Source organism: Aedes aegypti, chromosome 1 (genome assembly GCF_002204515.2).
Source record: "Aedes aegypti strain LVP_AGWG chromosome 1, AaegL5.0 Primary Assembly, whole genome shotgun sequence".
Lineage (NCBI taxonomy): Eukaryota > Metazoa > Arthropoda > Insecta > Diptera > Culicidae > Aedes > Aedes aegypti.
In genome coordinates this window covers 265861178-265882440 of record NC_035107.1, presented here as the reverse complement: position 1 = coordinate 265882440, position 21263 = coordinate 265861178, and the positions used below count along the sequence as shown (strand labels likewise).

General features: G+C 35.1%; 1 protein-coding gene across 5 annotated transcripts in view; it reads left to right on the top strand.

Moving 5' to 3' along the window:
* Positions 1-21263, top strand: part of LOC5567507 (G protein-coupled receptor kinase 2) — a 353686-nt gene that overhangs the window by 3882 nt on the left and 328541 nt on the right. The window contains exons 2-3 of one of the 5 annotated variants that reach the window (XM_021837714.1): positions 7953-8113; positions 14383-14979. The exons of 1 other annotated variant lie outside the window; for it this stretch is intronic. The gene's annotated coding sequence lies outside the window, so the exon portion shown is untranslated. Of the gene's footprint in view, positions 1-7952; positions 8146-8260; positions 8281-14306; positions 14980-21263 lie in introns of those variants that run through there. 3 more of the 5 variants (XM_021837712.1, XM_021837713.1, XM_021837715.1) reach the window with 3 other exon arrangements.

Here is a 21263-nt window from a genome sequence, read left to right as displayed (position 1 = left end):
CTGCAATCTCCTCGGATCTTTTATTGGCAACAGGAGTCAAGTGGTTAAAGTGGGAGACATTCTGTCGGCCGAGCACCGACTAACCGATGGCACGCCGCAAGGGCTTTACTTTAGTGCACTCCTCTTCTCACTCTACATGAACAGAATACCAAACGTTGTTCAGTGCAAATATCACCTGTACGCCGATGATCTATGTAACTGGCCCCGTCGAACAACTAGATATTCTGATTGACAAAATCAACACCGACCTTTCGGCAATCGAACACTGAGCAACTATTAACAGTTTCGCTTCAAATCCCAAGAAGACACAAGCCATCATCTTCACCCGTGAAGGTACTGTCATAACCCAGTTCGACAAAGTCTTATGCAATGAAGTAATCGTACCAACTGACAGTGTCAAGAATATCGGCCTTTGCAGCGATGTTTCAAATCAACAATCCGTTTTGTGCATAGACTCTGATCTCGAGATACTACATTCGTCGTACCTCCCTATTCAACTCAACTGAGACGAAGTATATTAGTACATGGAGTCTGCCTATGGAACATTCTTCCCCTAGAGACACAAATGGATCCTACAGTTTTAGACAGTCTCTGTAACGAAACAGAAATTAATTTAAGACTCCAGATTTCCTAAAGTTAAACATTTGTTTCTCCTTGACCTCACCTGAGTATAAAATGTACAAGATTTACGTATTTTCTAATGATTAAACTAATTTTGAAATTTTACTAATTATTCAATATTGTTTAGCTTTAAATTTCGAACATGCTCATCGAACACTCGATTTTGCATTAGGACTTTGTTGAAATATTCCACCGAAATATATCGCCAAATTTCCCGGAAACGGTGATCTATTGTAATTCGATTATGATGTACTTAAACTATTTAAGATTCCGTAAATTCGGGTGAAATCGATCAGTAGGGTGAAATTGATCACCGTGTCACACAATTTTATTTCTTCCTAATGGAGCACAAATATCAATTTAACCTACAGGAAATCAATGTTGTTTGTCGATTTGTGTGTTGTGAAGTTGTTTTATGTTAAATAATGTTTATTACCATGAAAATGATAAAAAGTTTCAAAATTATGTGCAGTTCAGTATTAACAAAGATCCATGAACTTCTAGTTCTAAACAAGGATTTGAACATAGTATCAACCTGAAAGTTTGTGAGGATGCTTAAAATATTCCCGGAACCAGATTTCAGCTTAGCTTAGCTTAGCTTAGACTGACTACACATATCAATGGTTGCTATTCCGTGATTGACCGAAGTCAGTGAAAATGCACAAAGAATCAACTAGAAGTTCGGCTGGGATTGGCCATAATCTTCTTCAGTGTGCATAATTCAGTGCCTCTATTTATACATGGTCAATAACGGCGCCGGCCACGTCCTTGTAGTCAGGTGGGATTGAGGGAAGGAATGTTAGTGTGTAATCTTTGCTATTTGGAGACCGTGTTTGCCTCTGCATCTCCACAAAGGTTACTGGGAGGGATTTTTGTTAATGGGAAGGATCGTTGGGTCACAGGATTCACTTTGATAAGCGATTAGACCATGATAAATAATTATTTGTGAGATATAAACATGCTTATATGTAAATATAATATTTTCATTTGATATGAACAACATCTATGTAGAGAAAAAATATGCCGACACTTGATGTGACGAACGTTTCAAAGTTTGTTGAATAAAGTGAACCTTTTGGAAGTCTACACTTGAAGTGTCGAACCATTCAAAGTTTTTTTTAATTACAAAAATAAAGGTAAAAAGAAGAAAGTGTTTGAATAAAAAAAAATTAGACATAAATAATTTATGAATCAGAGTTTATGTCGACACTCACAGTGACGAACCATTCATATTTTTTTGAAAAATCATATTTACGTCTTACCGTTGTAACGATTAAGGGTGCAATCATACATATTTTATAGATTAGAAACAGTAGCATAAAACGAGCTCACCAATTGATCCGTCATCCTTGAGCAGCAACAATCCTCTTTGAACTTCACTCGTTTAATAGGCTATATAAAAGCACTCAGAGAAAATAGGCGTGCAACCCGTGAGGGAAAACAACTGACGACTGCTCGGGCTTTCTTGACGCACTGCCCAGGAGCAAGCGTCAACGTCGGAAGATCAAAAAGAACTAATCGAAAGCGGCACTTTTTCACTTTACTCGATCGACGCGCGACATGTTTGATCCTGCCCTCATCGCCGGCCCCCGCAAGAGCAAGCGTCAAGGTCGGAAGAACAACTAAGTGATCGCGGTTTTTTTTTCACTCTCACTCGACAAACGCGCGACATGTTTGATCCTGCCCTCATCGCCGGCCCCCGCAGGAGCAAGCGTCAAGGTCGGAAGATCAAACACAACTCCATGCCATGGAATCGGAAGACCACACACTACAAACGCGAATCTCTTTTCGCACTCGCGCCACGCGGACCGAAAACAATTGGTCTTGATTTCATCGCTCGCCCTGCAAGAGCATGTTATGGAATCGAAAGACCAGACACTACTCAATATTCCCGGAACCAGATTTCATCTTCAAAACGCGAATTCACATACAGTTGAATAATTGAATTTCTATTAGATATCAGGAAATTTTTTAGGACATTGTTTACATTTAAACGTTTTTGTGCAAATTTTGGAATTTAACAATCCATTATTTCCATAAATATTGCATTGTTGACAATTGAGCAAGCATATTCGGTTTCAGTGAGCTCAAATTAATCATGTAGAGCCGTTTCAAAAACTAACAATAATCGCAATGACAAGTGATCAATTTCACCCCGAAATGGGATCCCCCGTTTTTTTTTTTTTTATTTTAGAGACGATTTTTAGAAAATGTTGGTACCGTTATTTCGGGTGAAATTGATAATTTTTCTCGGTTTTTTAGGTGTGTTTTCTAGAATGTTGTCGATGTCAAACAACTGAATGCAGGAAAATAAGTACGATGGTGAACCTCATTGGCCCATGTACTGAAATTTTCTAACAAATGTAATTTTAGTGCTAAAAATTATGTCTAAAATAAAAAACCGTGAGATCCCATTTCGGGGTGAAAGTGATCGCTTGTTAATGCAATTATTTTTAGTTTTGAAAACAACTCTACATAACTAATTTGGGGTCCCTAAATCCAATTATGCTGTCTAAATTCTTAACAATACAATATATATGGAAATATTCAATAATTAAACTTGAAGAATACCGCGGAAAACGCTTAAATGTAGGCAATTTCCAATAGAATCCTAGCATCTAACAGAAATTGAATTATTTCAACAAAATTACCAAATTTGTACGAATTTATATGATACATTTTGTTCTGGGGATACAGTACTGGACAGAATAAAGTACGCATTGGCCGTTTTTCCATACAAAATGATCAAGTTTGGAGTCTTATATCTCGGTTTCTAGTTGTCCGATTGACCTGAAATTTTCACCGCAGCTTGAAAGTTACCTCAAATTTGCTAGGCTAGAAATTCATAGTTTTTCATTAACGAACTTTTAAGTTATCGCAAATCTCAAATTTTGATAAAAATGACAAAATTTTAAAGTAAAAATAATTTTTAAATGAAAATATTTAGAGCAATATGTCTTTCTGCAAAAATGTACAATTTGATAAGACACACAAGTTTGCAGAACATCATTTTTCGGTAAAACTGATTGTTTTCAAAATATTTTCAAAATTAAATTTTGCAATTTTTTGCAAATTCAGAGATTTTCAATAATTTAAAAGATTGTGTTTCAAATGCAGTGATATTTTAATTGAGTAAAATCTATGTTATATCTAGGCTGTGGTGAAAAATTCAGATCAATCGGACCACTAAAAGCTGAGATTCAGATCTCCAAACTTGACCATTTTGTATGGAAAAACGGCCAATGCGTACTTTATTCTGTCCAGTACTGTATATTTAAAGCATCCTCACAAACTTTCAGCCTGGCACCATGTCCAAATCCTTGTTTCGAACTTAAAGTTTATGGATGTTTGTCAATACCACACTAAACATGATTTTGGAATTTTCCATTATTCTCATAAGTTTGAACATTCTTTAACGCAAAAAAGGTCACAATATATAACTGGACAAAAGTTACGACAAACAACGCTCAATTATCGCAGTTTTACTTGATATTGGTACTCTATTAACACGAAATGAAATCGTGTAACACGGTGATTAAATTCACCCGATCAATACTGATCAATTTGACCCGAATTTATGGTACATAAGCCAAAGAAGCTCACCGTCGTACAATTCCAAATGGTCGGAAAAAAATGAAGTTCGGCTAAAACTGGTTTTTTAGCCTTAATCGATGAAATATACAATCTGAATATGTTATTTGGCGTTTTTTGTTACAGAAGAGATTATTCAGATATTACATAACTTTTTTAAATCATGTTTTTAAACTTTTTTTTATTAGAAATGCAATTTAACTTGGATTAAACATAAATTTTGTTTGTATTTGACCGAGTTTGATCAAAATGTGTATCAAGAGGAATCAGTATATTTTAAATAAAGTTTGTATGGAAAATATCGTCAAAATATATGTAAAATATTGTGCATTCAGATTAACTTTAGACCGAAGTTCATAAGAGAAATGAAATATCACCGAAAGTTCGAAAGTTCTACCGAAGTGCTACGCCGACAAAGGCAATCCTTATGCGTCGGCGAAGCACCAAATTAGAATGCCTACGCCGAACTTCGCCGAAGTTTTGACTGCCGAACTTCTAATTGTCACTCGAATTGTCAATATTGAATTATTCAAATATGTAGCTCTAACTTGAAAATCAGCAAATTTCTGCAAAAAAATTAAAAGTTTTTCGTAAGATCTAAGGATGCTTATTGATGTGCAACATTGTAAATGGCGGCGACATGGCGCGAAAAGAGTTGTTTTTCATGTTCAAAATCATCAAAATTACTAAAGTGTAATATTGAATAATTCTAAAATTTAAACCAAATATTTTTTTCCATCATGCTCGATAAAAGTGTTGAACCATAAGCTGTCAGATAGTGCGTAACTTTAGGGAAATATTGCATTTCTTAAACTAAAATATGAATTTTGTACTTTATTTTAAAATAACATATGTGAATTTTTTTGACTTCAAAGAATTTGTCGTCACAAAAGTTAAAAGAAATTTAAATTTTAGTTTAATTTCAATCAAGGATCATAATAATGCAATACATGATGTATGTTTTAAAAAGATAAAACCATAAAAATCTCAAAATACTTTTTGGTAGTTTTGGCTGCCCCTTTATATGGAGCCTAAAGCTTGTCGTACTTGTTTTCCTGCATTCAGTTGTTTGGCATTTTCAATATTTTAGAAAACAGGCAAGAAAAACCATGAAAAATTATTATTTTTTTACGGTACTGGAAGTTATTATGCTTTTATTAGTTCGAAGTCTGTATTTGTAGCTGAAACGAAATTATTCGAAACTACATAAATACAATGTTAGGAATTTGAAGCAAAATCTACTAAAATTATAAAAATAATTATCGAAATGTACTAAAATATAACAAACCATCAGCAGGTAAATTATGCGGTGATTTTGAATTGTTCAAAAAAAAAGCTGACTCCTATCTATCAGAAGTCTTTAACCCCTTCCCGCTAACGACTTTTTTCAATGCTTTGGATAGAAGAAAACCTATAAACAAAGTTTGATTTAGATAATTACAAGTAATACATCCTAAAAGTTTTCTATACGCTTATAATCTCATTTCAACATCTACATCACAACATAGAGCTAGCTAATTCAGCTCGGATTCGTCGAAAAGTGATTGTGCTTTACTAGCATTTTTATTTGTCTATGGTTAACTATAATTCGGAATAATAATCAAACAGTACGTATCAATAGTGAATGTTTCATAATGTTTCACTGTATTTTGAAATATGGTTCTGGAATTGTTTTATTGTTTATATTGTTATATTCTTCAGAAGAAAGAAAACAAAATATTCACTGATAAAAATCCACACGCTCGATCTGTGTGTTTCAAATTATGGATCGATTCATGAACGTCCATATCGATTTGCTATGATTTTCTTGCAAACTTCGTGTGTGTTACAAATTATTCCTTTGTTTTGCTTCATGGATTGATTCATCAACCGACAACAGGGATTCCATATTTTTCCACATAAGTTCCCGAAGCTTTCTCTTCAGATTCGTATGTGTCAACCTATGGACGCATAGATCATCACTCCAACACGGATTCAGTGTGGTTTGCTTATTGGCTCTTGTGTCATAATCATCATGTTCAAGTTGGTCGATTCATTGATATGCGCAATGAGATTGTTACGATGAAATCCATGAGCTATGCTATCGACTTTCATGTTCAAAGCTTCTAAATTGTTTGTGATCAACCCATGGGATGCATAGTGAACTGAATTGCGGTTGGACCTCGTGTCGAACGACAGTCATCATCATGCTTCCAAAGAGAAGAAGCAAATTTTGAAGCTGAAAGTGTTAGTTGAAAATTTGTGAATTCGATTTTTCTTTTATTAGTGAAGTTGACCGATATACGAGAATTCTACCTTAATATAAGAAAACATTGATTATGATGTATAGTTTAGTAGCTTTCAGTTTCGAAAAAAAATGGAATATGCTTATCCCTGGCTTCCCAAATTATGGATTTGCGGCGCCCCGCTTGTTGCTGGGTCACGGGTTTGAAAAAAAAAATTAAGAGAGCTTGCGACAAGCGGATTCATATTTTGGGGAGCAAAAGTTCTTCTACCAAATTTCTTCTTTCAGTTCCATGACATTCATGTTCTATTACACATGACTATCTAAAGCTACTACATTTCGAATTCAATAATCAAATCAGTTGGTTTTCATGATTTAATATTTGGAAATTCATGTTTGTTTCACATGACAACCTAATGTTGATACACATGTTATTATACCGTGAAATCAATGATGAAATCCATATGGCTACCACACTCAAATCATGTGGTTTCCCTCATTGCGCAAATCTATAAGTAAAACACACGACCTTGACGTGTAGATTTTTCTCAGTGTTGGAGAAGGAGCCCTGATCAGCCATATGACGCAACTTAGTCGCGATGCTCTCACAAAAGCGCTGGACGGCAATGAATTATATCCGGAATCCTCGTATTTTTGTACACTAGGGAACCGAGGGAACCGAAAAAATCTTCAATGAGACGGCACTGGGGCAAGTTGGTCGGGTTCCTTTCTTTCGGCACGTACGTAAAACCGTACAACACGCTCGCGGAGTGCTTGCTGTTTCCACGCTATCTTCGATTGAACTGACAGTATCTGAGCGAAAAGAAACATGCCATCCAGTTTTAGGGAATCCAGAGAGCAATTCTCTGGTAGAGAAAAAAAAATTCTCTTTTTGCTTTAATCACAGAAGGGTATTGAAATCATTCTCATTTTTTTACTGAACGCCCGTTACACGTAGTAAAAATATTTGTTAAATTTCGTAATTTTCACTCAATCTTTACTGCTGAAGGCTGATTTTTTTTTATTTTATTTGTGTAATTCACGACATCTCAATCCATTGATCAATATTTCCAAAAAGATTGAGAGATAGACAGATCCTAAAAATTAATCTACAGAAAATTTAGGTAATCAAGTTTAAGTTTGAAACCATTTTTGAGAGATTTTTGTGGTGTGTCATGAACAAAATCTCGAAAATGTTTCCATTAAATTTGAAACTTTTTATGCCTATTTTGGTTAAATTTTCTAAATCCATAATTTGTTAAAGAAAGAGTATGTTTTCTATAAATCTGATAAATTTTATCTGATTCTGACAGACTGCTGGAAAATAGAAGAGTAAGTTATAAAACTGTCGAAATCATAGATTTGCTTTGAAAGTTCAGAAATAAGTGATACATGCTATGTTACTGAAACTAGAACGGATAGAGCAAACGAATGGTACATCGCATTAGTACTCCACACAAATCTTGTAATCACCAGCAGTACATTGATACAATTTTTTTCATTATTTTCCAAACAGCTTCAACTGAATCCATTCAGCCGATCCAAAACAGTGTGAAACAAACAGTGTCGCAGCACGGCAGTTCGCGTCGTACGCCGCCTCTCCATATGGTTGCAACGCGGCATACAGTGCAGTGAGCTGAGCAAGAGCACAACTCCAAGAGAACAATACGAGCAATTGTGCGTTTGTGGCGAGTGATTTTCATTGATCAGTGAGAGAACGACGACGACGACGTCGGACTCATAGGGCGATGACATATTGCAGGAGTAGAGAAGGGATAAAAGGAGAGAAGAGAAAAGAGTCAAAGCTCTCTCAATGCAAACTATATGGAAAACGCGCTTACCTGGTATACTGAAGGCGAAGTAAAGAGGTTCAAAGAGATCTGTGGAAATCATTTGCTGCTTCGACGCGCAAGAACGCTAGTGAACGCTAGAGGAATATGATATGACTGCGCTCCTTCTTGGCGTAAATGGAGCACGGATCAGAACGTTTGCTAGTAAATTAAATCCACAAATAGGGAATTTTCTAATTAAATGAATTAACTTTTGTAACTTATCATAATTACAACTGATTTATTGATAAACTGTTACCGTGATGAATCAAAATCCGGACAGGACCAATATCCGGACACTCTGGTGAAATTCAATAATTTCAATGTTAAATATCCTTCCTAGTGTGAGAATATTATTCCTACTATTAATGTTAACTATTGCTGACCATTGTAACATGAATCGACATCAAGTCTTGTAAATCATTAACAAAGACAAAAACAAAAGTCGGTTCCGCTAGGACGCGTTTGCTTTCAACATTAACGATAACCAAAGAAATTCTACTCAATGCGCCATCGTGTTTCGGCGATTCATCACGCGTTTGTTACGTGCTTATCATATGTGATTTATGTTCTGTAGTGATTTGTTTATATTTTGTTCTCGGTAAAGTCAATAGTTTCGAAGAAATTAATGAAATGCATGTAATTCTGTGCTAGAAAAAGACTGTCCGGATACTTATATGTGTGGTTTCGAATCCTGACACAGTGTGTCAGCATACAATTTTTCAAAGTTCAAAAAGAAATACAACATCATAATTGTTCGAAAACCTGGAAAACTCGTTGAATGTTATACCGTTGTGATTTTAAATAGTATTAACTGAAAATGTTTGTAAATTATGTGTAATTATTGGGGGAACGACGCACATATCACAAGTAACCTACGTTTTATGATGTTTCTGTATAATCCAACAGAGGAACAACATTATTTTTACAAATCCATGAATCTTTGTATCGTGATATCAAGGTATGTTTAATGGTTTTTATTTTTTTTAAGAACAACTGCGATTTTTTGAATGTCCAGATTTTGATTCATGTGTCCGGATTTATGGACACGACATGATGCAGAATTAACTCAATTTTCATTAAATTCATTGTAAATTTGGTGAAAATTATCAAGTTCTAACCTAAAAGCTATCATCCCAAAGTAATATATAATAAAATAACGATTAACCAATCGTATGCAAGCATTTGAATATGTGTATCATCTTAGGTGTCCGGGTTTAGATGCATCACAGTAATCAATATTTTTGTTTTCTATATTATTTTATTGCTTTCTCCAGTTGATAACTACTTCAGAACATCTTTTATCATTAAATGTGGTGGAAGAATCCCTACTTGGTATTGTTGGCGAAAATGAAAAACTGTTTTCGATCGAAATGGCATTTGAATATAAACAAGAACAGGGGTGAATAATATTTTGCTTGTTCAGCACTAATCTCTCTTTTAAATATCTATATTTTTCAACATTTTTATTACAATCATGAATAATTATAATTCGTCAATCATATATTCCCTATTTCTATTTGTCTTGTTTCCTGTATACATTTTCCTCATAAATCGAGATAAAAAGATGTCGAGGAATATGATCAGTTGATCATGTAAGCTCAGGCTTTGATTTAAACTTTCATCAGTTTGAACATTCACTCTTGTATAATTTTCAGAGTACTCTTGGCTGTATGTGACTCCATTTTGCTGATTTGAAGAGCAGATTGTTCACTGTTAGATGATTTGACAGCAAATAAACAGAAATACAGAATGATAATACTGACATCTAAATTAGAAAAAAAAATCAGATGGATTTTCCATCGAAAATTGAAATTCAAGGTAAAAGCAATATTCTCCGTCCCAACCTCACCTATCTAAAATAATCTATCCAGCCCAATGTGAAACAAAACCAAAACAACGCCATTATGGGTTCCGGGCAATTCGATCGGATAAACCTTAAGTAACTGTTTGTAAAACGCCTCTAAAAACAGGGAATCTTCCTAGAGTTCTTGATTACGATTCAATATCAAGCACCAGTTCAATAAAATTTTGTGAAATATTGTGTGCAACACTATCATCCAAAGAATTGCTGTTCCATTACTCGATATTTCCATGAGTCGATGGTCCCTCCAATATCGACTCATGGAGGTTTCACTGTATCTAGATATTTTGTGCAACACTATGGCTTACGTAAAACAAACTTGCTCCTTGTGGATCACTTGTCAATGCGGTATATAAAAAATCGACAAGGCATGTTTGATAACATCTCAAACTATATTACTTAGAACAGACAGAAAGCGAGGATGTGAAAGAGGAACGTACGCGTTGAAGGTCTCTCCATGCATGTTGTATGAAAATCGCGCTTACCTGGCATACTGAAGCGATGCGAAGAGGGATGGAAAGTGTGGTCTAGCGTGAAAGCAGTTCGTGTGGTGCTTCGACGCGCGAAAACGCTTGAAGATAATTTGAACTATTATTGGCAGCACTAATATTGCGCGTGAATTTCGAACTGATGAAAACAGTTGGGAGTAAACTAAATAAACAAACACAAAAGAAAAGTTCTTTTTTATATTTGAAAAAAAAAAAAAATGTGTGCTTTGTACCACTGAATTGATCTTATACATTAAATTCCCCAAAGCAAAATTATCACTCGGCCATTCCGTAGAAAAAAAAAGGAAAACCACAATGTTCCATGACTTATAAATAAGAGAGTCGATTTGTTATCAATCATTAAAACCATAGCTTTTACTTCAATAAAACGGGAAATTGCTCTCAAATTTGATCGATTATTACCCGTTCGCAAAATCAATATTTACTTAAAAATAAACTGCAATTGGAACCATTCGTGATCTTGTTTATAATATCGATGATTGAAGTTTAGAAAAGATTCCCATAAACCATTTAAAGTACTCGTAGAAAAGGTATGCAATTAACATACTATTTCATTCCATAGATACAAACATGATATTATATCTATAACTAGTGTATTGTTTAAACTTCCAGTCGTCGCGCGGTTCACCACCGTCAAAACCACTACACTGCTGTTGAGGACGAAAAGCGAGTTTTTTTTTTTCAAAAGTGTTGTACAAAATACAACAGCGCGACGACTGAAGTGTTAAGTGAATTTAAAGAAATTTTTCGTTCATAACAGCAGAAGTTTAATAATTTAATTTTGATTGGAAAAAGGCATTCAATTTCAAAATTCTCGAAAATTATAACTTTTTTTGAAAAAATATTCGGTAGGCTTGATAGATATCATTTTTTTAATGTCTTTATTTGTATCATTTCAAACATTACATTCATTTCTTCTGTGTGTTCTGTGTTATTAGACAACACTAGCATCCTAATTCTGTAAAACAAATTTAAGATTTTATTAACAACATATTACATTTCATTTGCTGTAGCAGTTCAGATTTTTAACAGGTGAGTTGATTTCACCTGCTTATAAGAGAAAAAACGCATTAATCGTGCCTGAAATTATCAATTATTTTATTTGACATTTGTTCCAATATTTCAACATTGGATATTTTATGTAACACATTAGTACTATACAAGGGAGGAAGCTTCAGAATCATTTTCAAAATTTTATTTTGAATTCTCTGAAGAGCTTTTTTAAAGACAATTTACACCGTCTTCAGCCATAGGCTGCACAGACTGAACATAACTAACATTAGACAACGGACACACGGAACAACCAGTGGACCAGTGAAGAATTTTTCGTTTGACGAAAAGTTTTCTCCGACTGGGGCGGGAATCGAACCCACACTCCATAGCACAATACGCCTAAACGACTGACGCCGCTAACCGCACGGCTACGAAGCCCACATTTCCTGGTTACAATCACAACAGCTAGTCCATATTGATACAGCATACAGCATGGTTGGTCTGAAAATTTGTTTGCATATCAAAAGCTTGTTCTTAAGACAAAGTTTTGATTTTCTATTAATAATGGGATAGAGACATTTTACATATTTGTTACATTTGACTTGAATGACCTCAATGTGATTTTTGAAAGTTAAATTCTTATCTTGCATGAGCCCTAGATAATTACCTTCATCTGACAAATTTATTGGAACCCCTCTCATCGTGTCAACATGTCTACTTGAAGGTTTCAAATAAAGAGCTTTTGGTTTACGTGGGAATATTATTAGTTGAGTTTTGGAAGCATAAGGAGAAATCTTCCATTTTTGCAAGTATGAAGAAAAAATATCCAAACTTTTTTGCAATCGACTACAGATGACACGCAGGCTTCGTCTTTTGGCGGAGAGGCCTGTGTCATCCGCAAACAAAGATTTTTGACATCCCTGACTCTGGTAAGTCAGATGTGAAAATATTGTATAATATTGGTCCCAAAATGCTGCCTTGGGGAACACCCGCTCTTACAGGAAGTCTTTCAGATCTGGAGTTCTGATAATTAACTTTAAATGTACGGTTTGACAGATAACTTTGAATTATTCTAACAATGTATGTTGGAAAATTATTTTTTTTTAATTTTACGATCAAGCCTTCAGTGCCAAACACTGTCGAATGCTTTTTCTATATCTAGATATGCAAGACCAGTAGAATAGCCTTCAGATTTTTTGGAATGAATCACTTTTTTTATACACGTAAAAGTTGATGAGTGGTCGAATGTCCATTGCGGAATCCGAACTGTTTATTGGCAAAAAATGAATGTTCGTTGATGTGGGCCATCATTCTGTTCAAAATGACTTTTTCAAAAAGTTTACTGATGGAGGAAAGCAAACTGATTGGACGATAGCTAGAAGCTTCTGCAGGATTTGTGTCTGGTTTCAAAATTGGTACAACCCTAGCATTTTTTCATTTGTCAGGAATATATGCTAATTGAAAACATTTGTTAAAAATATACTTTCGGGAAGTTTCTTGATGAGGATGTAAAAAATTCCATCATCGCCAGGAGCTTTCATATTTTTGAATTTTTCAATAATAGTTCTCATTTCTTCCAAATCAGTATCCCAGGAATTTTCGAAAACGTTCTCTTGATTGAGAATATTTTCGAAGTCCTGAGTAACTTGATTTTCTATTGGACTAGTAAGTCCTTAATTAAAATTGTGCGCGCTTTCAAACTGCATAGAAGTTTTCTTCTTCCAATGCCGGTATTGGCTTCTGAGGTTTTTTTTTAATTTTAGATAATTTCCAAAAATGCTTAGAGCCAAGGTACAATTGAGAAATTTTATTTTCAAAATTTTTGTTTCTTAATTGAGAAAAACGTTTCTAGATTTCTTATTTATTCTGTTATATTTTTCTCCAATTTTTATGTTGTTCCGCCCACGCAGTTACGGATCACCCACAGTGACGGATCACTTTGGCGTTCAACATCGAATAACTTGCCCAAAACATAAACGTTTACGTAAAACATGTTTTTCCCATGTTACACTATTTGTCTTCTACCATTTGTAATGTTCAACCGCTAAATAACGGTGTATTTTACAAATGTTTAGTTGGTACCACATAGCTATCATTATATGGTCGTTTTCTGTAAGAAGTGCCGTCAGCATTCATAAGCTCCCACAGGTGGTAAAATTCAAATGTTATAGCATAAAACATGCTCGTTCGCTTCGATTCAGTATGAATTCATCATTGGAAAACATATTTCTTGATTGTTGATTCTAAATACCAAATATTAGCACTTCTAACTAGTGATCCATAATATGGACCAGGAAATGATTGTTTACTACGGTTATGGATCACATCCAAAGAATGTAGATTTCTTCGCACGCCATCGAGAAGCAGTCTTCCTGCTTGATGAGAAATGATTTTAACAAACTTGATACATTCTACAGAGTCGCCTTTACAGGCCTCTGTTGATGCGAATGGGACATGGGAAAGGAGAAGAAACCGAATAGAGCAGCCGTGCGCGCTCTCTCTCCGGTCGCAGGCAGCATGCTGTTGCCGAAGCACAAAATCAATGAAAACACGGAGCGCATTGAAACTCTTTCGAAACCTCTTCCAGTATGCCATACCATTTTTACCTCTTCTCTTCTCTTTTCGCCAACACTTCACTTCACTTCTCTTCTCTTTCAATATGTCATCGCCCATAGAGGAGAAGCATCAACACAGCGGCCGCTGAGTGAGCGAATCGAGGCGTGAAGCATAGTTCGAAATCCGTGTGCACAGTTCCGTTCAAAGTGTGCTGCCGTCGAGTGCTGTGTAGAGTGAGTGAGCTGTGTGCTAAGCTATCAAAAGAGTATCTATCGTACAGAAAGAAGTAAGTCAGTGAATGAAGCGAGGCAAGCAGACGGAAGAGGCAACGGGGAAGAAAAAAGTGTTCAGGAAAATATAGGTGGTTAGCTGCTGGATGCAGTGTGGCGGATGGTTGCTGCGCCTTGCAGAATCCAAGTGAGAAAAATCGCGACAGCAGTCGGTGACGGTGGTCGAAAGTGAAAAGTGTACTGCCAGGAACGGCATTCGGTGGTGAAAATTTTGGGTGTACCACACCCCGAAAAAAAAAAGAATGATTTAGATGTGCTGAGTAAGTGGGAAAAAAATCGGTGAAGAGTGTCTCGGGTCTATCTATAAGGCAGTGAATGGAATCGCAGTTTCGTGCGTGAAGAACTTGGTGAAAGAACTTGACTACGGTTTGAAGAACCGCAGAGGAACGACGTCGTCATCGATTCGTAGTATTGGAAGCCATTTGGAGCCATATCGCTGCTGGTTGACCGACTGCTAATGGGTTCCCATTAATCGCGCATAAAAGAGAGCAATTCCGACCAGGTGAGAACGAGATGCAATTGTTCAATGGGGGTTTAATGCAGCAAAGCCGGGAAATAGGCGACCGCCTGTGGGAATGCTATGCTCGGAAGACGGCGAACTGAATGGAGAATGGATTCATTATGAAGCCCGGTCTTGGTCGCTGCCATTCGCACGCAACACCGAGGGAGGTGAAAATATTTTCGTACATTTTTTTGACAGCTGGATTATCTTTCATGCATGCATTCGTATACAACTCACTTGGCGCTGTAGACCCGCCCGCTATATTGTGTTTGTGCCGGACCGCTGCGCTGGCTGCCTGTCCGGACACGGTGACAAGTGTCTGTGTACGTGCGGTCCGTCGTCTCCCGGTCCGGAGGCCGTAGCTTGTGTTGGTAGCGAATGACGCTCGGGCTGTTGGTGGCAGAGCAGAAGTACAGCAGGTTGGATCGGAACCGGGCACCGAGAGGGGACGAGACGGGATCAAAGTAAAGTTGCATGGATTTACGGCTGTTTTTAAGCAGATTATAATTGTGTTTTAATGTGAGAGAGTTTGGACCCGACAGGGGTGACGGCTGGTGTGAATTGTATGGTAAATAGGAATTTTTGTTCTTTTGACCTGTCGCTCGTTCGGGGCGAGTACCTAAGGTGCGAAGGAATTTGCTGGCGAAGAATGCGAATCGATTCTGAATTCTAATATGAATGAACATCATTCGCCTGGAAGTAAGATGAATTGTGATTGGAGGAATGCGCTCGTTGATCAAAGATCAGAAATATTTATGACAAATAGGTAATGGAGCATGGAACACAATAAAATTTAAGAAAAGTTTGAATAATCTGAAATCGTGAGATTGGTCAGAAATGCACCCAAGACGAGTACACTAATAAAATAAAAATGGATTTGAGTACGCTTATCAATCAAAGAACTTCGTAGACATTGCAATAGCAATCAAGTTGCGAAGACAACTGCTTTGTGAGAGCGTAGATCTCAAACATGACCAATCTTTGGGTATATGGAAAGATTCCAACAATTAAATCCCGAAGCTGTTGGGTCGGATTCCACAGGAAAGACTCAAAAGGACATTTAATTGAGTTTGAACCTATATCAGATGATCCACATACAACCCACAAACGAGAACGAGATCGAAGAAAATAACTTATGATCTGTACGAGGAAAAATACTTTACAATTGTTGATGCGAAGGAAAGCTTTTCTTGAGAGTTTAGTTTCGGAAAATGATCATTCTTTAGTTACATGGAAAGCTGTTATTGTCGAAGAATGTGGATGAGATTACATATAAAAGATACGAGAAGGCTATCAACGGTATACGTAAATTCAGAACTTTACTTCAAATCTGCCTTTGGATTGATTTTTAACTCTGTCGCAGATGATGCACATAAACAGACTCACAAACGAGAACGTGATTTAGGAGGATAACAACTTCTGATTTAAACGAAGAAATTAATTTAATTTGATGTTGCGAAGGACAGCGCTACATGAGAGTGTAGTTTTCAAACATAACCCGTTTTTTGGCTAGGTATATGCATTGGCGTAGCTAGGATTTTTTTCTGGAGGGGGCCTGGGGGGGCCTAGCAAATACTTGGTTTTCAAAAGTAAACCTACATTTTCACAAATTTCTTAATTTCAACGGATTTTTATTTATTTATTATTTTGTTTCATTTCACGGCACATCAGTGATATTTGTTATTTTCAATTTTCACAACGGAAAAGATTCATTCTTTTTGTAATCCAGTCAAGATTTCTAGAAGAAAAAACTTACAAGGAATGTCCTTTGTGATTCTTCCACGAATTTCGCAAGTACTTAAACATGTGCTTAGAAGAGATTTCTCTGAGAATTCCTACGGAGATTTGTTCATGAATTGTTTTCGTAGTTTTCAGTGCTTTCTTAAGGTAAAGATAAATCGAAGCCAAAGTTCAAATTTTTAGTAACACAAATCTGGAGAACCGAACACTCGTTTGAGCTGAAAACTTAATCGATTGGTCACTATCTGGTGGTGACCAATCGATTAAGTTTTCAGCTTAAACGGATGTTTGGTTTTTCAGATTTGTGCTCTTTAAAATTTAAGGTTTGGCTTCGATTCATCTTAACCTTAAAGAACTTATTCATTAGTTTTCACTGAGTTTGTCCTGGGATTCCAACGGAAAATCATTTCCAGGCTTTCTGATCTCACCAGAAAATTTATCGAACAAATTGGATTGAAAAAATCACCTGAAGAATTCCGCCAGAGAATGCATTAGAAATTCTTTTAATGATTTCTCCTGGAAAGTCCTCTACGTACTTATTACATACACATTCCAATTGTAAGTTCGAAGAATCCTCCAGCAGTTCATTTATAATTTGTTAAGGATTGTTAGAAATTATTTAGAATTTCTCCAAAAAATAGTACAAAAAATCTAGGAGTCTCACCAAAAATGACTTCCAGATCACTTAGTTAGTAATCCCCCTCAATATTTTTTTTTATTTTTTCAAAAATTTCAACTCTAACATTCCTAGGAAGTTCCTAGTGGAATACGTTCACTCTTCCGCGAAAATACTCAAATTATTTCAGGAATTTCTTAAAGAATTATATTATTGTTTCCCTAAGATTCTTCCGAAAAATTTACCAGAGATTCTTCCAAGTATTTTCCAGAGATTTTTTCTTTACATTTTCTTTACCAAATGGTAATTTTCAAAGAAAGTTTTCATCAAAGCTACAGTTCCATCAAGTATTTTTTCGGGCTCTAGAAATAATTCCATTTTTTTTTCAAATGGTAATCTCAGGATTCTTTCATAAATAACATTTAAAAATGTATCCGCTATCCATATTAAATTTTTTCAGTGATTGCTTTACAAACTCCTCCTACGAACAGTGATGCATTTCAAACTGAACGCGAGCCAAAAGTGAACTGAACGCGTTCTTATTTTGCACGAGAACGCAGCAAACATTGAACTCTCGTGCAAGATGTTGACACTGCTCATGAACGGCGCGTTCAATTCAAAATGCACAATGAAGCTTAAAATTCGAATAAACTACATCGATATGCGTTGAATTCAACTCACTCAAAATGTAGGGAACGTAAAATATTCCATTATATCTTTCGTGAATCTTTCGCATTGAAATATGTCGTGCATCTGCCATAATATCGATGTTCATTGCGCGTTCAATTTTCAGCTCCTACAGGTTCAAATTTTTGAACTGATCAATGTTCAAGCCTACTTGATCTCTCGTTCAAAAATCTGAACTGGAACGCAAACTGAACGCGTTCAAATGCAACACTGCCTACGAATCACTCCATAAAAAATAAATACAAAAAAAATTGAAAGAACTTTTTTGGTATTTTTTTTTATAATTGCAGCTTAAAAATAATTCGCGAAAAAAAAAAATAATTCGCGAAAAATTACTAAATTCCTGTCGTAAAATTCAAGTAATATATCGTAGAATTTCTGAAATTTGTTGACAATGTATTTCAGAGAAAAAATGACCATGCAGGATTTACTAAAAAAATTCTTGCTCTTTTTCCTTCATCTTCTATAACAGAAAATGATTGGTGTTAAAATGGATGGAATTTCAACTGAAAGTATTTGTTACTAAAATCTTACATAACATTTTGTATGAACTCGACAGTTTCATGATACTATGTTGCACATATTGATGTAGAGCCGATTTTCCTAGCTTTAGAAATTCCAAGCAAAATTTTTTAAAATGTGGATTATCGATTATTTTGTAGTACTGTAGAAATTTAACGCGAAAATATTGCCGGTATTTTTTTAAGAACATTACGGAAGATATATTGTGGTAAATTTCGTAATGTAAGATTTTAATGAATTTAAATCTTTGGGTAAACTTTGCATTACTTTGAAAATTTGTTGTTGAATTCCTGATGGGCTTTGAGAAATCCAAAACTATACGTATAAGAATTCTGCATTTTTTAAACTATCATTATTTACCTTTTTACCTTCAGTGGGATAGTAAAGAATACAAACAAACAATTTGTTCATAAAAATTAGGATTTTTGTTTTGCGAATTATAGCGGAATTTGGGGCAAGTGTGCCACCTTAAGCAAATTGTTCTCTAACTTTGCCTAAAGCTTATAAAATCCACCAATTCAGCCTCATGATGTTAGTTTCACATCTTTTCATAACCACTGTGTCATTTAAAAAGAAAATAACTTCAAAAAGTATTAGTTTTGGAGCTCCTCAAATATCATCCAAAATAACCTATTTTTCGACACTATGGGGCAAGTGTGCCACCCATATGGGGCAAGACGGCCACCTAATTAACATCGCATGTAATTCTACTTGTAATGAAATTTTATTTATTTCTAATTAATATTACTTACAAAGAAGACGCTAATTGATAATTTAAAAAATAATTTTAAGTTTACCGTAATAAGGGGATGCTTTACAACAAGGTTCAAAACATGCGTAATTCTCTATTAGTCAATTCGTATAACTAAAATGGTTATTTTGGTCTCCATTCAGTACAATATATGTATTACCCTTATATTACGGCGAATATGTATAATTTTAAACTAGATCACCAATAAATAACGGTAAAATATTGATGTAGATATGTAAAACGGTACTTAATAAGCCGAAAATCATGTTATTATCGAATATTTTGAGAAAAAATCACTTCGGGGGGCAAACATGTAAGTTATTCCCTTACTATACTTCAGAAACTACTAATGGTATCTCATTTTGGTTTATTATTATGATTTTGTTGATGATGTTCACATTTTTATAAATTTCACTCCAACAATTTTTCTTCACCAAATAGGTGGCACACTTGCCCCAATAAGTATACATTTCAACCAAACTGGATTTCGTATGTAAAACAAAATACTGTTTTCGTTCAAATGCCACAATAACTTACACATTTGAATAGTTTCAAGATGTACAGTACGTTAGAAAAATCTGTTAATAATTTACCTTTCATTATGCTATTTAGAAACAACGAAATCTTATAAAAATCCACTCAAATTTGATTGTCCTTGCACAAGTCGATGTAAATACGTGAAAAATAGAGCAATTTTCATCATATGTTGATCATTGTATTGTGAACTATAAGGGAACATATTGTTAAGCTCAAAGAGAAAATATATATTGTAGTTTTTCTAAAAAAGAGGGGTGGCACACTTGCCCCTATGGCACACTTGCCCCAAAGTCCGCTAATGTTAAACTTTAACGAACAGCTTTTCTTATGAGTTTTTGGAAAAACTATTTAGCTCATCAACCAAAAGCATTTTCTAAGATTTTATATTTTCATAGCATTATAGAATAATAGTTGAACGATGCACAGAAAACCGATTTCGATTTTATCAATAAATTAAAAAGATATAGCATAAGCATAAGTGTCGTCTTTATAAAATGAACAGTCCTTATTATTTATAACCTGGAAAATTACAGGATAGTTGCAACCTCTCTAATGAATTTACAAATAAAACAAATTTCTCAAGAAGTTCCATCAGAATCTTCTTTGGAAATTGTCTATGGAATCTATCCTTCCTTGACTTCTGGTTTTCTGGAATTCTGCCAAAAAGCCTCCTAAAATTCCGCCCTCGTATCGCTGAAAAATGCAAACCAAAAATATGGATTCTGCCAAAAAATAGTAAAATTATTTCTAAAGACGTTTTTTGAAGGAAGATCAATACAAATGTCTTAATAAATCCTCACTCCCTTCTCTGTTATTTCGCTACATGGTTCTCTACATATTTCTTTACCGATATGCTTATTTTGGAAGCAAAAATTTCCTGGAGTTTTTCAACTAATTTCCTCCGAAGATTCGCAGACAAGAGACATTCCAAAAACAATTTTCTTTTCAATTCTTGAATAATCCGGGGACTGGAAGCAAAATTTCTAGAAAAGGAAAACATAAGAGCTTTTTTGACGCAATTTTTTTTATGTATTTTAGAAATATTTCTCAAGGGCTTTTGATAAACTTCGTGAAAGAATTAGTAATCAATTTTTTGGGAAAACTATTTGAAGGAACAGAAGAATTTCTTATACAGCTTTCAGCGAAACATCTCAGTATAAGATTTGACAGAATCAATTATTTTTAGAGGAATGCTGAACTTTTAAAAGATTAGGTAACATTTTGTTTTGGTAAACTCGGGATTATATCCCGGAATCAGTTTTCTAATAAATAGTAGACATAGAACGAATGTCCATCAGGAGGAAATTGCTTTGAAAGTATGAACAAGTCCCACAATATTACTCGACAAATTTTCAAGAGATTTTCAAAATTTCTGAAGCCACCTTTCAATATTATACCTGTTTATCCTACACTTATTCAAGGAATTCAGCA